Source organism: Engraulis encrasicolus, chromosome 3, assembly GCF_034702125.1.
Source record: "Engraulis encrasicolus isolate BLACKSEA-1 chromosome 3, IST_EnEncr_1.0, whole genome shotgun sequence".
NCBI lineage: Eukaryota > Metazoa > Chordata > Actinopteri > Clupeiformes > Engraulidae > Engraulis > Engraulis encrasicolus.
Window position 1 is genome coordinate 50598958 of NC_085859.1, and position 23911 is coordinate 50622868.

The window sequence follows — 23911 nt, forward strand, 5'->3', positions numbered from 1 at the left end:
GATGCTGAATATGGCCCTGTTTAACATCAATGACCGCTCTAAATTGTTTGTGGTAGTTGGGTTTCCATTATACTTATTGAACTCACTGTACATGCCCATTTTTGTTTAAATCTACATAAAATACATTAGTGGGCAACAGCATACTGAAATTGGCAGAAGTCATCCTTTAATGCTTCTCCTTCAAGTTCCTTTTAAAGGCCAAGCCTCGGTTCCTAACAAAGTCCCTGATGTTCATTAGAGTTCTGTTGTCCAGGATAGGAGCTTCTTCATTCTTGCAATAATTGCACTGCTCCTTAGTAACTGTCAACCCATTTTCAATAAAAACTTTCATGTGTTTGAAGACCGCATCAGTCTCTTAATATTCTCAGATGACAAAACAGCACATTCTTCCTGGCAGAATGGTTGTTTCCTATAATATCTTTGGATGTCTTGCTGGAACCTCACATTTGAGGTTTCCCCTGAATGGCTCAATGATGTTGAAATCAGGAGAGTGAGATGGTCGCTCAAAAACCTTCATTTTATTATTTCTGAAGCTAATGATGGGTTGATTTGGCTTTCTGTGTCGAAATATTGTCATGTTGGCACTGTTGGAATTTCAATTCAGAAATGCAATATGAGGGGGTTTGGTTGGAATCAAGCCATTGGGCAAGGGAATCATTGCATTGCTTTGTTGTTTTAATTGTTCAGGAGGCATAGGACAACCAAAAAATAACTTCAGATGAAATATAGGACAACATGAAAAAATGGCACTTGAGGAAAGATGGGCTGTTGGGGGTTGCCAGGAGAAAGCCATTACTACAAAAATGCAAACATGTTATTTTGCATATGATACACCAAAAAGCATAGTGAGAAGCATCAGAATGCCTGTGGCAAAGTCATTTGAAAAAATGAGATCAATATGGAACTTTGTTCAGCCACTATTAACAGTACCATTTGGAGAACAGTCAACGGAGCCTATGATGAAAGTTACACCATCCCTTCTGTGAAACATGGTCATTCACCACTGATGTCATGGGGACATTTGAGTTACAAATGCACTATACTTTTGATCCATACTCGCAGAATGATGAATACATTGCCCTGTGAAAAATACTGGAGGAAACTTGACACACATCAGCCTTGAAACTGCACATGGTCCATTGTTTGGACATGCCAACATGACAATATTTCAACACAGAAAGCCAAATCAACCCGCCATTAGCTTCAGAAAGAATAAAATGAAAATTTTGAGCGACCGTCTCACTCTCCTGATCTCAACATCATTGAGCCATTCAGGGGAAACCTCAAATGCGAGGTTCCAGCAAGACACCCAAAAATATTATAGGAAACAACCATTCTGCCAGGAAGAATGTGCTGTTTTGTCATCTGAGAACATTAAGAGCCTTATCCACAACTACCACAAACAATTTAGAGCGGTCCCTGATGTTAAACAGGGCCATACTCAGCATCAGAAAACTAGGGTATGTAAACTTTTGAACAGGGTCATTTGGGTAGTTTGGGTTGTGATCATGCTTTTGAAAGAGTAAACACCACTGTAGCTCTGGAAATGTGTAATAAAGATTGGGGTATCTACTGGGAACAAGTGGATGAAACGTCCATCTAGGGAAATTTAACATGTCTCTCCATGTTAGAATACATATTATTATTACATTTATAGACTGATCATGTCTTTATTAGTGGGCAAACCAGCAAAATTAGCAAGGTCTCAAATACTTATTGAACTCACTCTACATGCCCATTTTTGTTTAAATCTACATAAAATACATTTGTGGGCAACAGCATACTGAAATTGGCAGAAGTCATCCTTTAATGCTTCTCCTTCAAGTTCCTTTTAAAGGCCAAGCCAAAGGCCAAACAAAGTCCCTGATGTTCATTAGCGTTCTGTTGTCCAGGATAGGAGCTTCTTTATTCTTGCAATAATTGCACTACTCCTTAGTAACTGTCAACCCATTTTCAATAAAAACGTTCATGTGTTTGAAGACCGCATCAGTCTCCTCCTGCGTCCACGGCCTCTTCATACACCGCCTAGCTGTTGGGGAAAAAAAGAAAATAAATTGCCATTCAGCTTGGAACTGTACACAGAGTCCTCTTTTGCAAGTTTGAACAGCAAACTAGAACTAGATTGCATTCTCACAGAAAATACTGAAAGCGGGCTTGCCTTTTGGGCCAGAGCTGAGTAGTTATAAATTTAATATCTACACATAGATCAGTGCCGCGTTTATGGGACATATTACATAACAATTGGCACATTCCCTTTTCACTGTTTCGAGTCATATCCCAGATCTCTCTACCAAAATTTGGATCAAGTTTATATGTTAAATAGTTAAGCCAAAAAATTGACATTTTGAGGCAGATGAGCTAACCTCTTCACAGCTTCCCTTCAAAAATGAATAGGACACCGCCATCAGGGTTTTTACACCGCTGTGATTTCAAAAGTACTAGACATCTTCAAGTTGACTACAGATAGATGCGCTGTTTACAGCTAATGTGAAGAGTTTCGGCAAGTTAAATGTTTTAGCGAGACATTTGCACATTGTTATAATAACATTATGGCCGTTCTAGTGATGGTCAGTGATGATTGTGAGACGTAAAGAGAACCCTTCTGGCCCAAGGCTCCACCAACATTTATCGACTCAGCCCCTGGCTTTGCTACTGGGCACGGTTGGTTGATTAATAGGCCTAAATGTGTAGCCTGAATAATGTCAACTGTCAACCCTGTCCTGTTGTTGGCCGTGGTGGTGGTAAATCCATCCACACATTTAGTCCTACCCGGACGACGCAATAAATTAAGCACAACGCAGCTTAAATGGCCATTTTTCCACGATGAAGTTGTTCACCACGTCATCACGGCGCCTCGAGTGGCGTTCGCCTTGAACTTGCGAGGCGCCATTTCCTCATTCAAACCACTCACTCGGATTACTCTCACCCAAACCGGACTTTCAAAGAACTTTCTACCGTAAGCATTCACCATTTCACTCCCGTTTCTGTTCTGACAACTGTTAACATGGGTGCACACATTGTTTCCAGTTAGCAAACACTCCACAAGCATACATTTCATTCAGTAACACCCAAACACGCCAACATCCCATCCACAAACATACAACACACTGATTAACACCACACGCATACACAAACATGACAAACTTCACCACCGGTATCATTTCTGTTCAGTATTTCACTTCTGTTAAACTGTCATGGTTCAATTGCACTGTTTTTTAGTTAGTTAGCATCTCTTACCTGTGTAGCAGCATCTTCCCAGCTAAAAGAGTCTACACTCACTCTGACAGGAAGATAAACACTGCAGCTTTGCCCTAGGCACGATCGTGCTGCGTTCACGCTGCGCGTGCGACGCGCTGGTTTAACCCGTTTGTTGTTATTTTTCATTTCAGCCTCAGTTATAATTTCATTTGCTTTCAGTATGTTTATTTTGAATTCCTGTGTGAGGACATTTGTTTTGGTTTGCGTTATTTTGTTGTATTTGGTTTATTTTGCTGGTATTGTGTTAAAGTGCTATTTTCCCCCATCTTAGTTGTAAAGGTGGTATGCTCCACCGATGGGCACGAGCTTTCATGCTCTTCAAAAACTTGCCAGTTTCATTCTAGGTGAGGCCAGCAAGGAGTACACACCTAGTACGGTGGGCTCTGCTAGACTACTTGGAATTGTGACGGTTTTCACATTTCAATTGGCCTCTTGTTATTTTCTGCTGCTATAGCAAATATTATTTTAATTCTGATTATTTTGCTCTATTGATTTATTACTGGATTTAGTGTCCTTAGCATTTATGTTTATTTCTATTCTTTTTTTTTGACCCACGTGTCAATTTATGTTCATATTTTAACCTCAGTAAATAATAGTGCACATTGGTGCTGAAGGTGGTTGACAAAAAAAAACAACAACGTTGAACTCCAGTTCCTGCCTACGCCTCTACCTCCACTTGACCGCCAACACGGTACCTCTTAACAAACCACTCTTCAAGTACAAACAATCCTCCACTGACCGGCTACCTCACTCCGACACAGAACCGAAATGCCCGCAGAGGCTCGGTTTGCACTTTTGATGCTCGCTCAGTTTCCATTGAACGTTTGTTCGTTTGATGGTCACGTTTCATACATTGCACTTTGTAGCAGACCAGTTGCGAGAAAATATACAAAATAAATTTTAGACCTTTGTTAAATTTTAGACCTGGGACACATATTTTAGACCTTTTTTAGGCCTAAAGAGGGGATTAAAAATTTTAAGGGACACTGCAGGAAATGGTCAAAAAAGGTACTGCAACTATGCTACTCATTGAAACTGGGCTGCCTATTGCCAAATTTTCATTAAAGTTATAAACATTTCCAAGTATGGCCCAAGTAAAGTCATTTTTGCAGCTAAATATGGCCACTTCTGGAAATTCAAAATGGCGGACCATGGAGAAGGGCAATTTTCCCAGTCATAATCAATAATTAGAATTTGATGGTGGTGGTACGTATTCATGAAAAAGGTAAAATTGGTGAATGGGTAGCATGAATTCTGAAAATAAACAACTAAAAATCTTGCAGTGTCCCTTTAAGACATTTTATAGACTTTTTAGACCCCGCGGCTACCCTGAAAGATGTCTTTTCACTCTCTAAAACTGGCCAACTATATAATTGTTAATATGCGTGTATATTTGAAAACTAGAAGTTTCAAGGTTTTTAACTTTGTCACTTATATGTTTGAATGACAAAAACTCAGTTTAAGACGTGTGTCAAATGGGGTCCTATTTTTGCTTTGGAAGAAAGCTTACAAGTCTTGCAATGTGAGCCTGTCAGGCTCAAGAGACAAAGTGCCCATGGATTGTGGAATATTAGGCCTACAATGCAGCAGCCTTGTGTGATGATGACGTAAGGACCTGCCTGACCTTTTACTGGAGGATCTGAGAAAACTGGACCTCTGACTTTACTTGAGGACCCCGAAATACAGTATGTGGTTGAAAGAATGAGGACATCGTAAACTCCTGAATGAACAGTGTGTAGGAGAAGTGAGTATACCCCTCCAATGTATATTTGAAACAATTCAAAAACCAAAGTGTGAGCCGAAATACAAACCCCAACTCCGTGAAGTTGGGACGTTTTGGTAAACTGTAAAATAAAATCAAAATGCTATCTCCTTTCCATCACATTCAATCCCATTCATTAGATTGAGAATAGTGAGAAGAGAACATATTAAGTGTCAATTCAACCGAGAGAAAAATATTGTTTTGGGGGGACATATGTACTCATTTCTAATTTCAAATCTGCAACACGTCTCAAAAGAGTTGGGACGGGTCAATAAAAGGCAGAAAGAAATGCTGAGGAAGACTAAAAACGAAACAACAAAAGACAACACTTCACAGTTAATTACATTAACCAATGAGATGATTTTATATTAAAAAGAGTGTTAATTCCCATCTTGGCAATGATTTCATCAGCTTAAATGATGGGTGTATACCTCATCATGTTTTGCAATGTTTTCCTTCCTGTAGTGCTTACAGTGTGACAGGTTCTTTTCCCAAAAGAATGCCATTTTATCAATTGCTGGTTCCTTATGATGGAGTTAAACTGTTAAAACATAGTCAATAATGCAATGCGTCTTTACTATGTGGCCAAAAGTTAATTGAATGATCTCACCTTCAACCCCAATATAATGCATGAGTTGCAATGGTTCCCTCTACACGCCTGCTAGTCGCACCCTTCCCCCTCCCCCTGCGCGACTATCGCGCACTGCTCTCACGTTTCTCACAGCGCAGAGCAAAATCCACCTTCAGCGCAGAGTAAAACAAAGCGCCGCAAAATTTGTGTGGAGAGGCAAGTTGATTGTGTGTCCGAATTTTTGCCACTCATCCCCTGTCCCCTGTAGCTTTATTAACCATCACGCCCATACTTCAGCACCCCCCCCCACCTAAGAAGCCTAAAACATATTCTTTAGCCATATGTGAATGAACATCTTCCCTATCAATCGATCTTGTACAGCAGTTTTAAGCGAATCACTTAGACGCGGACTTCTGCTTATCATTAATTCACATTTGGGCTCCCTCCAGCCCCCCCTTGTCTTTTTCATATAGCGATGCAACAGAGAGCGCGGATTTACGCTCCCGCGCTTTCGGAATGCTGATTTCTTCAATAATTTTTTAAAACAGTGACCAGACAAACGGTGTAACTCTACCCCGCTTTTTTGTCACTCCGCTACAGCCTAATCTACGGCGTTTTTCGGTTCTGTGTGCTTAAGTAGTCTACACAAATAAGTTTTCCTAACACTCCATCCCTCTGTTTATAAGAGATAGAACGACAAGTTGTTAATCTCTCCCACGCAGCTCGATCTTTGGTAATCTGATGATTAATGTTGATAACAGCGCTTGTCCAGCACGCATCAGAGATCCCGAATTTTAATGATGCCCAGCTTCATAGCCTTTGCGGAGTGCGATAAGCTTCTCTGCGCGCTCATATGGCATCAGTTGGTTAGGCGTGTGCGTTTCTGTCCTAAACACAGTTGGTGCGATAAAGTCCAAAACTCGGTGTTGATGAAAGGCATTGGATCCTCGCGTGGTAATGGAACCTTGTCTTGAAAACATATTTAAACATGAATATGCCTGCACCCCAAACGAATACATACTATGCCTTACTTATCTGATAAGAATGGTCCATAATTTAAATCCCGCTCTTAGCACAGAAAGGTTCGAGTTCCAGTCAGACTGTCCGGTAAGGGGAAAAAATGTTTGTTCCCCAAGATCCTGTATAATTTCCACGAGCTCCTTCAAAGTGACCAGTTGCATACCTTTTAAACTTCATGTAGCCCCCATAATTTGAGCTCAATATTTTAGTTCATTCTTAAATTTGTTACATAGGCATGGCCTATCTATAATTAGAATCCTCATTTTCTTACATCCAAATTAAATGATTCATCCTTTTAAACATATTAATTCAACATTATGGGCTATTGGGCTTTGCTTTAACTCTTTAGATATACCGTTCTTTCCAACCTATCTTACAAATGTAGGCATAGCACTTAACACGTAATATCTCATTGATGTTGGTGGTTTGATGATTAAGTAGCCTAATAATCAAGATTTGGAAACATTACTTAACTGATTTTGTAATATTCACTATAGTGAATGACAATATAATCAACATATTATGAAGCATCAATGTTACCCTTAAAATGGCGGGGGGGGGGAGGTCCGACCCGCTCACCGAGGTTATTGGCTCTGCTCAGTGATATAGTGCATTTGCTCAGGCACCGAAAAAATTAGAGGGAACATTGGCTAGCAGGCGCCTCGCTAGATGCTGTGGATGTTATGGAGGGACTGTTTTAACGGCAAAGTGTGTGGAACATGAAATGCGCTAGCCTATATGAAATAACCTCGTGGTTAGGCTAATGGCGTCGCCCGCGGCGACCAAACTTTTCCACCTTGAGTTCCAAACCTTCCCCCCCCAACAAATCCCGACACAACAAAGTTCATTTTAGCCATGCTCAAGTCCAGAATCAGTATTGTATGCGTGTGCGTCTATGTGTGTGTGTCAACGAAGTTAAAAATGTATTGCTCTACGAATAGCAAATATGTCACCATCTCTCATTGAACTCCATTGATTTTCATTGTGTTGCTTTCCATGATTACAATGACCCTAAACATACACCTAAGGCCAAAGTTGATTTTCTGGAGAGGTGAGAGTGATTCAGTGATTAAGTGTGACACCCGATCTGCGTATTTGAAGTGTTTTGAAGTGACTTACAGTCATGGCCAAAAGTATCAGCACCCCTTCAATTCTGTTAGAAAATACTCAATTTCTTCCAGAAAATGGTTGCAATCACAAATTCTTTGTTATTAATATCTTCATTTGTTTTTCTTGAAATGAAAAAACACAAAAGAGAATGAAAAAAAGTCAAATGAATGATCATTTTACACAAAACTCCAAAAATGGGCCGGACAAAAGTATTGACACCCTCAGCCTAATACTTGGTAGCACAACCTTTAGACAAAATATCTGCGAACAGCCACTTGCGGTAACCATCAATAAGCTTCCTACAACACTCTGCTGGAATTTTAGACCATCCTTCTTGAGATTTGAAGGGTGCTTTCTCCAAACCGCCACTGTGAGACCCCTCCACAGGTTTTCTATGGGATTAGGGGGTGGACTCCTACATTATGCAGCAAAATTTGTTGATAGTCTTTAGACTTCATAATTTCATGCACACGGTCAAGCAGTCCAGTGCCAGAGGCAGCAAAGCAACCTCAAAACATCGGGGAACCTCTGCCATTTTTGACTGTACGGACCAAGTTATTTTCTTTGAAGGCCTCATCTTTTTTCCTGCATTCATTTGAATGGAGAGGAAAACACTGAGGCCTTCAAAGAAAAGAATACGGTCTGTACAGTCAAACATGGCAGAGGTTCCCTGATGTTTTGAGGTTGCTTTGCTGCCTCTGGCACTGGACTGCTTGACCATGTGCATGGAATTATGAAGTCTGAAGATTATCAACAAATTTTGCTGCATAATGTAGGAGTCCACCCCCTAATCCCATAGAAAACATGTGGAGGGGTCTCACAGTGGCAGTTTGGAGAAAGCACCCTTCAAAACTCAAGAAGGATGGTCTAAAATTCCAGCAGAGTGTTGTAGGAAGCTCATTGATGGTTACCGCAAGTGGCTGTTCGCAGATATTTTGTCTAAAGGTTGTGCTACCAAGTATTAGGCTGAGGGTGTCAATACTTTTGTCCGGCCCATTTTTGGAGTTTTGTGTAAAATGATCATTCATTTGACTTTTTTTCATTCTCTTTTGTGTTTTTTCATTGCAAGAAAAACAAATGAAGATATTAATAGCAAAGAATTTGTGATAGCAACCATTTTCTGGAATAAATTGAGTATTTTCTATCAGAATTGAAGGGGTGCCAATACTTTTGGCCATGACTTATCTGCTCATTTTCACATTATGTTCGATAGGCGACAACACTTTTGTCTTGTGAAAATCTGCCAGGTCTGTGGTCATTACAGGGTCAATCTTTCTTTGGTGCATGAAATTTATTTTTGTACATTCATTTTCATTCGAGAGGGTTGTAGCTTTCATAAGAGTGACTTCTGAAGCCAAGTGATTAATTGAAAGTCAGGTTATTAGCTGTTATTCCAAACAGATGGGTAGGCGACAACTCTTCTGGAGGCGAGTGTATTGAGCTGCATGTGTGGCGCAAAATCAGAAAAAAAAAACATGTTTGAAAGGACACTACAATTGATGAGGCCCACTCATTCTTCCAGTAGCAAAGCTCTAAAGTTTCTGCACACATTGCTCAGTGGCGCAAGGAAGCAGTCACTTACCTCACTAGTAGTGATGTCTGGTGTGGTCGTGGATGACTGACACTCTGATATTGGTTGGGACTCTGTGCAACACAACACAATAAGATATGGTTTTACTTTCCTCTTTTCATTAAACTAACATACAGACTGGCCAAAGAGTTACCACGGAAACAACGTCACACACACACACCAAAAGTTGTTGGGAGCACCTTTAGCATTACTGCACAACACATTTGGCACCGTCGTATTCTAAGACGGCAATGTCAAACTTCACCGGGTTCAAAGGTTCAAAATCATGGCTCAGTGAGCATGAGATCACTTTAAAACATGGATTGGCCACCATAAAGTTAAGACCTCAGCCCCCCCAAAAAAATATTAAAACGTGACTATTTATGCTATTAAAAAATAGGCACTATAGTGAAAGGCATGTTTGCCATCACTCCGCCCCACCCACTGTGCATGTATCCTAATATACACGTGGAGGAACTACTGGTGACACATAGAAAAGCAAGGTATGCAAGACACTCCTTTGCTGTTTAAAGACATCACTGCGCAAACTCAGAGCATTGAGCTGCTTGTGTGTGACACGATCAGAAAAAGAACGTGTTTGAGAGGACTCTACGCTTAATGAGGTCCAGCCACGCTGGGAAACATACTACGCCCCACCCCCACCTAATATACACGAGGAAGAACTTCTGGTGACAAACAGCAATAGTGTCTTGCATACATTATTGACATTTTCTGTGTCTCAGTCAGCTACTTGTGTGTGGCACAATCAGAAAAAAAACATAGTTGAGAGGACACTATGCTTATGAGGTCCACCCATGCTTCCAGTAGCAGAGCTCTAGTCTGACTGCTTCTGATCATTACTCCACTTAACAGTGTTTGCGCTCACCTCACAAGCAGTGATGTTGGGTGTGGTCGTGGATGACTGACACTCTGATCTTGGTTGGGATTCTGTGCAACAGAACACCGCAAGATATTGTTTTCCAGCATGGAGAAGCATGTGATGATTGTATTGAAATACACACACAAGTAGGCTAATCTTAATAGGAAAAGCAATCAGAGATACCTAGGCCTACGTGAGACAAAACACTGAAATAGTACACATAAAAAACACAAAATTTCATGTCTATACAATGACGGGGTGGGGGGGGTGTGCTGTGTGTTCATGTTTCACCTAGGGCCCCAAGATGGTTAGCTCCGCCCCTGCTGCCACTCTTCGGCCGCGCTCTGGGTGCCTCCCAATATGTGTAGCCTACATGCCTCCTCCACTTGTGCTTGTCTCCTCGTCCCGCCTCCTGCCCCTCCTCCGTGGAGAAAACGATAAAGTCTCCCAGCTGTCAGCCCTAGCCACAACTACTTTTGAGGGAATGTTTTTCATTCACCATCCCAATTGCAAATGAGAAGAAGACTTAACAATTGAGCTTTTGCAAGATATTGAAATATAATGCTGTTGTCAGTGATGTCATCATGACGAGAAGCAAGTGGAGGAGGCAAGTGGAGGAGGCAAGGTCACATATTGGGATGCACCCTCTGAGTCTGATACAATCTCGCAGAGTGCATCTTAATATACGACCTTGCCTCCTCCATTCGCTTCTCGTCATGATTACATCACTGACAACAGCATTATATTTCAATATCTTGCAAAAGCTCAATTGTAGAGTCTTTTTCTCATTTGCAATTGGGATGTGAATGAAAAACAGTCCCTCAAAAGTTGTTGTGGCTAGGCTGACAGCTGGGACACTTTATCGTTTTCTCTACGGAATAGGGGCCAGGAGGCGGGACGAGGAGACAAGCGCAAGTGGAGGAGGTAAGGTGGCATATTAAGATGCACTCCCAGACTGCGCATGTGGCCCTCCTGTTGTCTAACGACTAGGAAGTTGGCTATTGATGGCATCAAATATAACTTCCAAAACAGTAAAGGGGGGAGGTTTGGTCCGTTGACACTGTCGAGCTCACATGTCTATAATAAGTGCCATTAAAAACAAACATAAGTAATTTGCAAATCGCTCGCAAACGCCAGGAAACTTTGTGTGGCGAGGTAAAACAGAACACCGGAAATAAAGCTATCTAGATGGTGAATATTTGGGGATACAAAAAGGAATAATGCAAGTACGGATTCCTTTGCAGTTGCGTTTCACGTTGCAGTTGGCAACACCACGCAGACAAAAAGAACGTTGCGTGCAGTTTACCTGGTTTCATAAACAATGCCTTTTGCATTCGGCGATTTTGGAGATGCTTACGAGGGTCCGATGTGGACAAACTCCCTACAGCTCGGCCAGCAGCCAGCTCTTTGACAACACACCAGGCGTGTTTAAATTGTCAAGGGGCTAAGCGACACACAATAAAGTAACTAATTGGTTAAACGTATGACTTGCCTTTGATGCCTGAGTCACGTAGCGTATAGAGAATCTGTGGTGTGATGGCTTATCTCGATAGCTGTCTGGCTAGCTGCCAGAAGTTACCCCATTGTAGTCTCTCACTTGTTACTCCAGATGTTTGAAACGCAGCGAGTGGCCCAAACGTAATTGTATTTAAGTGATGGGCATTACGAACTATAACCGTTGGTTCTAATGTGGTGTGTAACCAGTTGTTACGGAACAAGACGAGGAAGGCTCTGATTCTAGCTCTGATAACAATAACAGAAATCCAGTCCGATGATTAAATGGAACCGGTGGGGGGAAGATTCACAACTAATAATGGTTCCGTGCCCATCCGCGTTCCCTTACACGAGAAAAGCACCATCACATTGTTTCTCCTCATTTCAAGTGTATTAGCGCCATGACTACTTATATTAAACATCCCTGGCAAAAACAGTATTTCTCTTCAGACGTAGTCAATACGTTTTCGCTTCTACTCACCCACTGTGCGCATCCAGCCATTAGCTAGCATGGCGTTTATAGTGCTAGCAGACGCCACACTTGAAAGGCATTTCGATTAGCAAAAGACGTAACATAACATGCCATGTCCAACATCTAGACGCAGAGGACCACCTCTAAACAAGCGACGCATTTCGGCTGTCGGACAATGCATTCAAAAAACGCTAGTATCTGAAATATATTCGAGGAAATGTTGAGTCCAACATTGGTTTTGCTATGACCTACCTAACCACGTTACACATTGCCACCACAATACACAATACAATTGCCACAATTTCAACGTTGTCTTTGCAGTATAGTAGATGGATTAATGATAATACCTGTAGACCCCACGTTAACTCATTCAGTGCCATGGACTCGAAACCGCGTTTTTTCATAATGTGTGGCAAAGTGCCAAAGACTCGATATCGAGTCAATTGCGTTTTTTTATGGGGGGCGGTGCCTAACACGTTGATCTGGCTTGTGTAAAAAAATTTGAGTTGTAATCACAAGGGAACTCAAACTGTGGATGATGTGTGAGCAGTGTCTGTGGGGATATGTGATATTTTAACCTCGTCTCAAAAAAGAAACTAGTCCACTTCTTTGATCTCTTGAACACTTTTCATTGGAAACGAGTTAGGTAGGCTACATAGGGGATCTGACTAATGATTGGCCTACATTGCTAGCACACAGCTAACTAACCTGATCAAGAAATGTCTGACATATAATCAAAACAATAGGCCTATACAAAACAAATACTAATATGCTGACACGAGGGTTCAATCAGCTAACATTGGTGCAGCAGTGTTCCACTGTGCATGACTACATCCAACGCACCGATCATTCATCCAAACAGACCTTCACGCATGATTTCAGCCTCTTCTTCTTCTTCTGTGGTGTTTTATGGCGGCTTGCAAACTAAGTGCACTACCGCCACCAACCGGGCTGAGGTGTGATCCTCTATGCTAGGGACTACCTAAATCTTGATCTTTGAAAGAGACAGGGACAGAGAGAAATATAACTAGAATATAGAACAAGAAACAGAAATAAAAGATTAGAATGAGGAAAAGAAAAAAAAAAAGAATAGAAAGGTCAGATTCTATAGCCTAGTCCAGTTTCTGCTAAATATTTGATTATCGCTGCTGTCTGAATATAAGGTGTACTGAGTAGAGTGCTCAAAGAAATAGGTGCCTTAATGGCCCTCTGCATCTTTTCCCTTGCCTGAGAGTATTCTGTACATTGTAATAGAACATGCTCAACTCCCTCCCTTTCTCCACAGTATATACAGGCTCCTGTCTGATGTTTTCCTACAATATGCAACCCACTGTTCAAAGCCGTATGTCCAATTCTAAGCCTGGTGATCCATACCTCCTCTCTGCGTTTCAGTTCCCCACCCCACCTAACGCCAACCTTTTTCTGTAAACTGTACAAGTGTCTTCCTTTTCCTTCTTGATCCCACCGATCCTGCCACAGTGTATTTATGTTTTCTTTAAGTATAGCTTTCATTTCTGATCTGCTTAAAGGAATTTCCATGTCAACTTGTTCAGCACCAGTTGCTTCTTTTGCTAATTGGTCTGCCATTTCATTGCCCTGGATTCCTTTGTGGGCAGGAACCCAGAAGAACTGTACGTCTATTTCCTGTTGCGTCACTTTATATAGTATCTGATGTATTTCTTGCAAAAGATCAGGACGACTAGAAGACCTTCCACTAAGGATGCTATCTAGAGAAGACATTGAGTCTGAGCAAACAACAGCGTAACTTGGTTTTGCTTCTTCTACCCATTGCAGGGCTAAAATTATCGCTACCATTTCAGCAGAGAAAATTGAAAGAAAGTCTGATGTCCTTTTCTTGATCTGAGTTTTAAACTGAGGGACGTGTACTGCCACTCCCGTTTTTCCATCCTGGTCCCTTGAAGCGTCGGTATAAATTTGGACTGTATCTCCAAACCTCAAATCAATATATTGTTGAACTGTTTGATAAACACCTCCAGGTTTGACAATAACCTTAGCCTGCAAGTTGACTTGAGGGAAGCAATAAAACCAAGGGGGAATGACTGACCTAACAGAAGTCTTACATACTAGAATACCATCTAACCCCACCTGCTTCGCCTGCCGATTTCCCTCCCACCCAAAACTACGTACATCATATCCATATTCCCAACAGTCTGCCAAAATTCTCTTAGTGGGATGACTGTCATCATGTCCCTGAAGAGTAACCCAGTACATACTTGACAGTTGAAGCCTCCTGAGCTCCAGCGGCATTTCCCCCGTCTCCACCTGGAGTGCCGGGATGGAGGAGGTTTTGAAGGCACCACTGCACACGCGCAAGGCCCTAGCCTGCACCCTGTCCAGTTCCAGAAGGGTAGTCCTAGCCGCCGACCTGTACACAATACATCCATAGTCAAGAGCTGGTCTGATTAATGCAGTGTATATTCTCTTAAGAGAAGAGCCCGTGGCCCCCCAGTCACTTCCAGACAAACATTTCAGGATATTCACACTCTTTTTGCATTTATCAACTATCTTTTGTATATGTGCCTTGAATGTGAGTTTCACGTCAAACCATACCCCTAAATATCTTGCGTTATCCACTTGTTTGAGTATCTGTCCATATAGTCTTAACTTCACATTAGGAATCACTCGTTTTTTGGTTAAAACAGATGACTTGTGTTTTTTTCCACAGACAGGCGGAAGCCCCATTCTTGGGACCATTTCTCCACCATACTTACCGCATCCTGCATCCTACGCTGTACGCCATCAACACTCTTACCCCTCACCCACAGGGCCCCATCATCAGCATAGAGGGCCCTATCAATCCTGTGATCTACCTTATTAAACACGTCATTAATCATAATGTTGAATAAAATAGGGCTACACACGCTCCCTTGAGGAGTCCCATTGTCAATACAATATGTTCCAGAATTGCTTGCGCCAACCCTCACTTCAATGGTCCTATTATTCAGAAAGTCTTTAATCCAGTTGTACATTTTCCCACCAATTCCCATTTTATTCAACTTCAACAAAAGACCCTCTTTCCATAACATATCATAGGCCTTCTCTATGTCGAACAGGACTGCCAGCACCATTTCCTTATTCACCTGAGCTTTCCTAATTTCATTTTCCAACACAACAATTGGGTCCATAGTTGTGCGCCCATTTCTAAAGCCACTTTGATGTGGAGAGAGAAGACCCCTCCTCTCAATCTCATGCACCAATCTCTTAGTCAACATCCTTTCCATTAACTTACACAAATTCGATGTCAAGGCTATTGGTCTATAACTCCTAGCTTCTGTTTTATCCTTCCCTGGTTTTGGTATAGGGACAATCACAGAATGTTTCCAACAAGAGGGTAGGCGGCCTTGTTCCCACACCTTATTATAGAGTTTAAGTATCACACTCTTAGACATATCAGACAATTGTTCAATCAGTTTATAACATACTCTATCCTTGCCTGGAGAGGTGTTTTTCGCACCATCAAGGGCTCTTTTCAGCTCAAACAGAGTAAAATCCTTATCAAGGGCACTATCACCAACTTCCTTCCTGCCCAATAGCACCTCATTATCTTGTATCACATTTCTCCTCCATACTTGTTCCTCAGCAGACAGGTTGCAGGAGCTATGTACTCTTACAAAGGTTTCAGCAAGTAATTCCGCTTTTTCAGTATTCGTTACCGCTTCAAACTCTCCATTCTTAAGAACTGGTAGAGAAAAGTCCCTCCTTATTCCACCCATCTTCCTAATCATGCCCCATACATCCTCTATCTTAGTGTCTGATCCAATAGTACCACAAAAATCCCTCCAATATCTCTTTTTGGTGTCTTTAATAGTCCTTCTAGCTTTAGACTGTGCTTGTTTGTATCCTATAAGATTTTCAAAAGAATGATTAGACTTAAGTTTCTTAAATGCTTTATTTCTATCCTTAACTGCCAATTTGCAATCCATCGTCCACCATGGTACCATTTTCTTTTGCCTGTGGCCATTAGACATACCTATGGCTTCCTCTGCAGCGTCACATAATTTGATTGTTATTGCCTCATTCAACTCTTCTACCTCGTCTTCACCATTTAACAATATCCCCATCAATTTGGCATCTGCGGTCATACTATATAAACCCCAGTTGGCCTCCCTCATATTCCATCTAGGATGCAAAGTATCCTCCAGATTTACACTATGATCTCTTATCTTGATCCAGATAGGGAAGTGATCACTTCCTAGGGAGCTCTTAATAACACCCCACTGAGCAGATCCTGCTATTTGTTCTGACACTATGGTGAGATCTATAGCTGATTCCACCCCACGCGCCACATCGAATCTCGTCCCCCTTCCGTCATTCATACACACCAAATTACAATCATCCATAAATTCCTCCAAAACCTGACCATTATCATCTGTTCGATTACCTCCCCATAATGTGTTATGGGCATTAAAATCCCCACATAAAATCTGTCTATTACACCCTCGCCTGAAAAAACCTTCAAGTAACTCTCTCGTAAGCTTCAAACATGGGTTATAAAAATTAACCACCTCAAACTTTGCATCCTCAGTCCACACTTCAGTCCCAATTACTTCCACTTCTGCATTCAAATTTAACATCTTATAACTAAGACCATGCTGAATAAACATAGCTACTCCCCCTCCTGTTCCCGCACCTCTGTCCTTACGTATAGCTGTGTATCCAATTATTCTAAAATCAAGTAACGGTTTCAGCCAGGTTTCCTGCACGCATATAATATGTGGTTTGTCATGCTGTTTTTCAATAAAGCGCTTAAGCTCTTGACCATTTGCTATTAAGCTTCTGGCGTTCCACTGCAGTATGGACAATACCATCAAGTACCACCACCACATGACTGCTGACTGTCGTTCACCTTTGTTGTTAATAATTCATTGATCGCTTCAATTGTCAAATCTTCCATACCAAGATATTTCTTAGCTGCCCTCACGATTATACGAGTTTTCTGTGTCCTACTGTCGGTTGCTGCTGAGCAATTGATACATTCAACAATAAATGCCACAAATTTTCCTTTGTCAACAATCAGGGTATCCTCATTAACATTGTGTCTCGGGAGTTGTGGGCCTAGCAATGTTTGCGGAGAAGGCTGGGGGGCAGAAATCACTCGGGCGGCTGGCTTTGATCTGTTTACTTTCTTAATAGCGTCAGCATACGACAACTTTTCATTCGCTCTCACGTTTTGCACCTGCACAGCTTTTTTATGCGCCTCGCAGCCTTTGTAGGCAGCGCTATGTTCCCCCCCACAGTTACAGCACTTTATTTTAGCTCCCTCCTGACATTTCCCATATTCGTGTTCTCCCCCACACTTGGCGCAACGGGGACTAGCCCTGCATACTGCGGCAATGTGTCCAAATCGTTGGCATTTATAGCATCTAACTGGAGGGGGAACATACTGCCTAACACTGTAACTGACGTACCCAATCATTATTCTGTCTGGCAGTTCGTTTTCATCCATGACCAACATTACAGACAAACTGTCAGTTTTTTCTCCATTCCTAATGATAGGTAGACGTTTCACTTTAACAATTCGTGCGCCGGTAGCATTAGTTTTAATTTCATCTTCAGAGATGTCAGTCGAAACGCCCGAGATCACTCCCAGGACTTTACCTTTCTCTTCCCATACCTGTGGTTTAATCGCTTTCCCCAAAAACATCTTGCATTTCATAAGATTGTTTTGCTGCTCTTTGTCCCGACACACAATCATTAAGTTACCATCCTTCAAAGGCCAAACTGCAAAAACTTGACCAACCAATTTATACACTTCTTCGCTGGCCTTTATGGGATTGACAGTACACGGGGTTTGGAATCTAAATACTACTTTCAATTGAGGTGGTGTACCTTCCTCATTGCCACTATTGACACTATCAGATTCAGACGCTCGTGTAGTGGAAAAGGTTCTTTTCTTTGACTTCCTCTGCTTGGGCAGCTGCCATCCACCTGTATCAGCTGGACTGTCATTAACCTGGCTCTGATCTTTTGTTTGCTCAGGTTCAATGCTTTGCTCCATTTCTTCCCCTCCTCCGTCTGCCATCCTACCTTTTGGGTTCACCTTACTTTCTAAGCCTGGATCACACCTCAACCCCAACGCCAAGGCAGCCTCTCTCGCTCCACTGCAATCCATCCACTTTGAAACGCCAAAGTTTCGCCATCCACCACATTCAAACAACGCGCCACCGACCGACCGACCGGAAACCGACTCCAACAGATCGCCTCGAGTGTTGCTGTGTCTGGGTCGCCGATTTCAGCCTCAAACTAGAGGGCAGTATTTGTTTCTTTCTTTGTTTTCGTGATTGGAGAATGTGTGCGAAGAAGACGCGTTGTCTCCGACACCATGGCAAGAGGGCGCAACAAGAGGCGGCGGCCAGCCGGCCATTTCAAGCAGCTAACTTTGCAACAGAGCCTTTCAAGAGGACCCACTAGCACGCAAGGGGAAGCCAGAGGCAGAAACCATGAATCATATTACAGCCAGCAGCCTACCAGAAGCATAAGTCGCAGTGCCTCCTCTGATGGATCGGATTGCACAGAGCGTAGAACTAGCAGAGACAGAAGGCAAAGAACAGAGAGACGCAGGGCTTATCCCGAGGGATCGGATTACAGCGAGCCCACTACGAGCAGAGGCAGAAGGGCAGAGAGAAGTCGCAGTGCCTCCCCTGATCATGACTCGGAGTTCAGTGAACCAGACCCAGATAGCTCTGATGACTGGATACCTACCTGTAGCTCCCCAGCTAGCAGCAGGAGCGCATCCCCCCAGCCTACCCGACGGACTCGTGAACATTCAGCTGGTGAGTTGAGCTAAAGTTTGGGTTGAATGCTGATGCATGTTCCTTTCCCCACGCGTGTTAGTTCAGTCAGTTCATTTTCTGATTTTTTACTAGTTCTAGTACTAACATGAAGCATTTGGTCATTTTATAGACGCACCTGGGCGGTCTAAGACTAATAGAGCTCCTTGTGACAGCTGCGAATACAGGTAAGACATTGCTGTGCTTTTGTGCGTCAATAAATGTAATTGCAGTACCAGTACCATGCATCGGCTATAACACCGTTTTGCTGCTGCTGAATTTGCCGTCGATCGTCAGTTTGGATAAAAAGTAGACTACTGCTGAGCGCAATGTAGGCCTAATGAAATCCCCACATTGAGCTATCAGCTCACATTTACGCACCAACTTTGGTTTGATGCAATGGGGTGTATTGCTGGCAAGTTCCATACTTTCCAGATCATATTTGTAGCCTCATTGGTTCATAGCCTACTTCACGTTGTTTTGATAACGTCGGTGTCTTGTGCAGCATTGAATGTCATTTTTTTTATGACGTGATACAGAGTGTGACACACACACACACACACACACACACACACACACACACACACACACACACACACACACACACACACACACACACACACACACACACACACACACGCGAAACTAGAAGCACTACTGTACATAAATGGCTGCTGAAAAACTTGAAAAAATGTTGCCTTTGAAATGTTTACACAATGTTTTCTATGAATTGAAGAATCTTCGAAATGTGGTTGTAATAGCCTAATAAATGTTTAATTTTTATTCATAAAAAATGTTGTCGGTGTTATTTTTGGTTCATTATACAATGGGATGACTTTTCAAAGTGTTTGAGATGCCACTGAAGCAAAAATAATTATGATAAAAGCCATTTTCTGCTTGAAATGTTGCTTTTCACAAAAAGCCTTTTTTCCTCAGCTTTTCTGTCAGAAATCAGCATTTTTAGTGATGCCCACCCATGTTCAGGAGACTATTACTAAAGAATGGAAACGGGTACAAACAACCTGTTTTTTCTGATGATAAAGGAAAGTCTGAAGTTTCCTATGGTATGTTGGTTGTTGATATGGACAAAGAACTCAATTTTTTATGGCTCTTGAAAAAACACTCAAATGTTGAAAAAAGCCTGGCACTGGGATGGGCTGAATTTGAAAATGGCTGGCACTGAATGAGTTAACATGTCATACCGAGTTGTTCCATATTCGTTGCCTTAATGTTGCCAGGAATATGTAGGCTAAATATGCCATGTCCTTTGAACGAGGCAGTTTGGGTAACAACGCCCATACAATGGATGGCAGGATTTAGATAATGATCAACGCATGACATCCTGGACTTTTCATTAAGTTTGCATATCGGACATCGCAGTATAAATATGACATTTGATAACTTCATCACTAACATGCAGCCAAAAGAAAAAGTTTGAGGCAACTTCTCTGTGCATTTGGACATACCATGATAACTGTTGTTAAACTCCAGTAAATGTAGGTCTATAAGTTGCAACGTTAAATATGCATTTAAACCGCATCACTGTATCCAACAGCAGAGACCGTAGGCTAAGTAAAATAAATGCATGCAATTTGATGGAATAGAACAGCTAGAGCTCTACGCAACTTACCCGATCTCCGCCATGTCTTCTCCACGGATCCAAGGTCGGGGCGTGTCGCTGCAAGTGTAAGCTTAGGTACTTCCTCCTATTCAGCCAATGACGTTGCAATATGCATTACATTCCCGCGCCTGTGTATAATCTCCCGCGCCTGTGTATAATTACCCGCGCTTGTGTATAATTTCCCGCGCCTGTGTATGCTCCTGTGCAGGACCACCTACCATCGAAAGGGGGCAGTGGCGGACACACAGGCATACACAATATGTCAGGTTTTTTGGTATAGCAAGACTTTTGATAAAAAACCCGTTTTTAGTATTAAAACGTGATATGAGAAACATTTTTTTAAAACAACATTGTATTTTGGACTTTATATTTAACAGGTCTTTGGAGAAAAACACGTTTTGGTAGCTATAACATGCTGAAAAATCACTTTATAATGCTCATTTTTATGAGGACATGCACAGCTGTCCTCATAAAAAGGACAACTGTCCTCATAGCTCACCTAGTCCTCCTTGCTCTTGGACTTTTCAGGAAATTTGTCCCCGTAACCCCAGAGACCGACACACACACACACACACACACACACACACACACACACACACACTTTCTACTGTTTACCTGTGCACACACTGCACCCTCCAGCGGTTTTCCTTGAGGGGCGTGGTAGCCGACTACCTTGCCTGGCAGGTTGGGACTTGAGGGGCGTGGTAGCCGACTACCTTGCCTGGCAGGTTGGGACTTGAGGGGCGTGGTAGCCGACTACCTTGGCTGCTGTCTCACCCTCACCCTATCTGCCACCTTGTCCTCTCCCTTTACTTCACATTTCACACTTCACTTCACTGCAAGTGCATATAAATCACTGGGAGCATTAACAGTGTTGCGGACTTCTATCATTTATTTCAGACACTTCACTTCACTCTCTTCAAAGGCCTGTTACTGTAATAACATTTGTATAGGCTATTCCTTCCTCTTTCTACATTGTTTTCTTTCATTTTGTTCACAATCTGTTTGTGTCTTGTTTTATTTTTGCTTCTCTGTGTAGCCTACAGTGTCCTTGAGTGTTTTGAAAGGCGCTTTTAAATAAAATACATTATTATATTTATTATTATTATTATTATTATTACTTCACATCTTCCTGTGATGAAAAAACAAACAATGCTATCACGCGTTGTGTGTTCCCTTATGGGAAAAAATAGTAAAGAACAAGAAATGGTAGAGAATAAGAATTATTTATATAAAATGTATGATTTACATTGACATTTTACTCGTTTTGGTGTTTTCTCATACAGAATTATTATATGTTTGTCTTATATGTATGATGCATGCAAAGAGAGTAATTGTATTACATACATTACCTGTAAATGCCATGCAAATGGCTTGTACTTTGTTCATACTAGTTTCACCAAAAGGTGGAGTAAATGCAAAAAAAAAAAAAAACCTATAGCCTAACTGTTTTCACTGTCACATAAAAATGTCTTAGAATTCATACAGAAATGGTAAAACTTTTGTATGATTTTACAATATCCTTTACATATGGCTTATGTGAATCATGTAGCAAACTGAGGTGGGTCAACCATGCCATTTGGAAAACCTATGAGGTGGGTCAACCGTGCCGTTTGGAAAACCTATGAGGTGGGTCAACCGTGCCGTTTGGAAAACCTATGAGGTGGGTCAATCATGCCATTTGGAAAACCTATGAGGTGGGTCAACCGTGCCGTTTGGAAAACCTATGAGGTGGGTCAACCATGCCATTTGGAAAACCTATGAGGTGGGTCAACCGTGCCGTTTGGGAAAAGTTAGCTGTTATGTTCTTGGTCAGACCAAGTCTTGAAGAGTTTTGAAAGTCGATGATAATCAGGCTAGAAGATATCACGACACAACCCACAGTTCAGCCCACTGCATGACTGTATGGACTCAGACATGGTCAGCTGAACTCAGTGGACTTTTTATTTTAATTTCTCAATTTAAACCCAAAATATCTTGCAATACTTAAATTGTCAAAAGTCCACTTCATAAAACGTCCTCCTGCCACTGCTAAGAGGCAGCGTTCACATTCTAGTCCCCCTCCCCCAAACTCACACAGAGGTGGCCTGGATGGGTGTAGGCTGGGATGGGCTTACAGCAGGTAATACACGTAGCCTATGCATAGTCAGCAACATGCAACTATATTTAAAGCAATGGTTCGGAGTAGAATCACCCTAATGCCATTTGAACCATGACACCCATCCACCTTTACACCCGAAGTGTTTTCTGCCGCAGGCTTACATCAACAGAGTTGCCGTGTTATTCGATGTTTATTCCGGATAGCTTGACTCAAGCGCATATGGATCCTGGGCACCGTCTCCAAACTTTCCCCACAAAAATAACATGTCATGACACCAAACTTCTCCGAACCATCGCTTTAAGCAATAAGTCACGAGAGGCTGTGGGTTGTGCTTAATTGATAACGGCACGCGAAGTGGAGTGCCGTAAACGTCCCCTTGCCCATTATTTATTGAGCACAACCCACAGACTCAAGTGGCTTATTGCTTATCTAACACTGTTACACTTCATCGCTGACCAAATTTCTTTAAAAACGCATTAATAGCAATTCATTTGATCCGTTGCGGTTGAGGAAGTGAATGTGGTTACCCCGGCAACGTTACTCGGCGTGCGTGCGTGCGTCACGCTGCCAGACACACACTCGCTACAAAAAAAACTAAAAGGAGGCGATTAACACCGCAGGAATGAAATGTCTTTGCAATCACACTTATACCCCAACCACAGATGGTGCAAAGATGTGCTCTTCTTGCAGACTCCCTACCCCAACTGCAAAATATTCTCATTAACAATGTAGATGCGCTTGGTCTAACTTGGACGCCCATAGAATCTTCAGGTGGAAGGTGTAGGTTGACGCTGGATTGACCACAGCTATCAGCCAATCAGAATCGAGAACCGGACCGCACAGTGTTAGATACATGTAATATGGAATATGGAATGAATATGGATAGTCAGCAACATACAACTACATACAGGGGTTGGACAAAATAATGGACACACCTGTCATTTTAGTGTTGGAAGTTTCATGGCTCAAGTGGAGTCAGTTGGCCTATCTTCATTCATTGCACATTGCACCAGTAAAGTGAAGTGTGAAGTTTCAATTAGAAGGGTAAGAGCCCGGTTTTGCTCAAAATTTTGCAATATACACAACATTATGGGTGACATGTCTGAGTTCAAAAAGGAGAACTTCTTGGTGCACGTGTAACTGTTGCATCTTTGACCGAGACAGCAAGTCTTTGTGATGTATCAAGAGCCAAGGTATCCAAGGTGATGTCTGCATACCACCAAGAGGGATGAACCACACCCGGAATTTTTGGGGGGGGGGA

The 23911-nt window shown here is 42.1% G+C and overlaps 1 protein-coding gene and 2 long non-coding RNA genes across 6 annotated transcripts in view; 1 reads left to right on the forward strand and 2 right to left on the reverse strand.

The window, feature by feature from the left end:
* The window catches only part of LOC134446322 (uncharacterized), a 5041-nt gene extending 308 nt beyond the window's left edge, over positions 1 to 4733 (reverse strand). The window contains exons 1-2 of the long non-coding RNA XR_010034396.1: positions 3238 to 4733; positions 1 to 2029 (exon numbers count right to left, since the gene is read on the reverse strand). The exon at positions 1 to 2029 is cut by the window's left edge and continues 308 nt beyond it. This is a non-coding gene — a long non-coding RNA (uncharacterized LOC134446322). The remainder of the gene's footprint in view (positions 2030 to 3237) is intronic.
* Positions 1 to 23911, forward strand: part of ccser1 (coiled-coil serine-rich protein 1) — a 250485-nt gene that overhangs the window by 114146 nt on the left and 112428 nt on the right. The gene's annotated exons all lie outside the window — the stretch shown is intronic.
* LOC134446321 (uncharacterized) lies at positions 9049 to 21119 on the reverse strand. The gene is made up of 3 exons (XR_010034395.1): positions 20559 to 21119; positions 10178 to 10239; positions 9049 to 9365 (listed from the first exon to the last, which is right to left on the reverse strand). It is a non-coding gene; the product is annotated as an uncharacterized LOC134446321 (long non-coding RNA).